This window comes from Nicotiana tabacum, chromosome 5 (assembly GCF_000715075.1).
Source record: "Nicotiana tabacum cultivar K326 chromosome 5, ASM71507v2, whole genome shotgun sequence".
NCBI classification, from domain to species: Eukaryota; Viridiplantae; Streptophyta; class Magnoliopsida; order Solanales; family Solanaceae; genus Nicotiana; species Nicotiana tabacum.
The window spans coordinates 70,633,065-70,634,690 of NC_134084.1; positions in this window are offsets into that span (position 1 = coordinate 70,633,065).

Sequence of the window (1,626 nt, forward strand, 5' to 3'; positions counted from 1 at the left end):
CCTGCTTCTTGTAGCTCTTCCCTTTTGCAATGAAATTTTAGTAGTTGTTGGGGATGAATCCATTCTTTTCTTGGAGGGTTTAGGAGCACCAGGGCTTTTGGTGTGGGTGTTTTTCATTTCTTTGGATCATAACTTGCCCCCACCTTTTTCAATAGGTCTGTTGGGGTCTCTTCAGTAGATGAACCAGGTTCATCTCCTTGTGTGCTTAGATTAACTAACCCTTCAGCAGCTTCACCAGACCCACTTCCCCCTGACTTCTTGCCACTCTCTTCTACCTTTTCTTGTTCAACCCTAGAGATAGCAGGCACAGACAAATCAGTAGTCAGTGAATGATCAGCCACTCTTTTCCCATTTCCCCTCTCTTCACCACATGCACCCTCATTCTCTTTTTCTTTTTAGATTTATTTTTACCTTCACTCATTTGTAACTTGGGTAATTCTACATCCCTGATAGGCCCAACCAGAAAAAACCTAGTTTCTAGATTTTTAGACAAAGAAGAACATACCTTAGAAGGGGATTCATGAGTCTTTTCAGAGTCAGAAGACCCAGGTCCTTCCCCCTCACTAGTGGATTTGTATGACTCAGAATCGGAGTTGGAGTCAGAGACTTGGACCTGTCTTGCCTTTAATTTCTTTTTGAGAGACCCAGACACTACTGTTTTCCGTGCAAGAATTTTCGCCCTTCTTAGCCTGGGTTTAGGAGATGTACTAGGTGGAGGAGGTGTAGATGAATTAGAGGGAGTGGGTGGTGGAGGAGTTCCGGGATTGTCTTGTGGGTTGGTGATGATCGCTGGTTTCTTGAGAGAACTTGTGAGCTAGAATTTTGGAGAAGAAGGCAAGTGAAAGTGAAGAGGGATTTTTGATGGTTTAGAATTATGGAGATGGCAGAAGGTAATGATGTGTATTTAAAGAAAAAATACACATCTAATGTATAACGGCAGCTTTAGCAGTGGTCAATTAGAGGTCTAATCAACCTAAAATTGCAGGTTTGAATGATCGGTTAAGCTTCCCTGGATTTTAGGCAATTTTTGTGGTTTAGAGTTCTAAGGCTGACGGAACTGGTTCAAGGCTAACGGATAGAATTTTCTAAGGAATTGAAAAATTGTAGTACTTCTGCTCATGATTCAAATATTTATATTTCTAATTGTGCAAAGTATAGAAAACATACCTTAGCTTTCAGATGAACCCATACTGATGTACCAGGTTCTTCATTTAGAATTCTCTTGAACATGCCTCAATTTACCATAATAGAAAAAAATTTGTAAGAGATCAGTGAGTCATATTAAAACATGTCACAGGAGTATACTAATTACAGTATGAAGTTGAGTAAAAATTATTCTAGATATTTACACAAGTTCAGATTTCCTAGCCAAAAATAAATTCTTTTCATTTTTTTTCATTGTGCATTCTGAGATGGTCCTATTAGGTGATCTTAATCATCCCTAATTCCAATATGTTCCTCTCAAAGTTTTCTCTACTATGATTTTTACTGAAGATGTCAGCAATTTATTTATCAGTAGCTCTGTGGAGATCAATCATTTCTCATAGTTATCTCTTAAGAAGTGGTGTCTAACATCTATGTGCTTAGTTCTCTTATGATGAACAGTGTTCTTTGTCATACTTATAG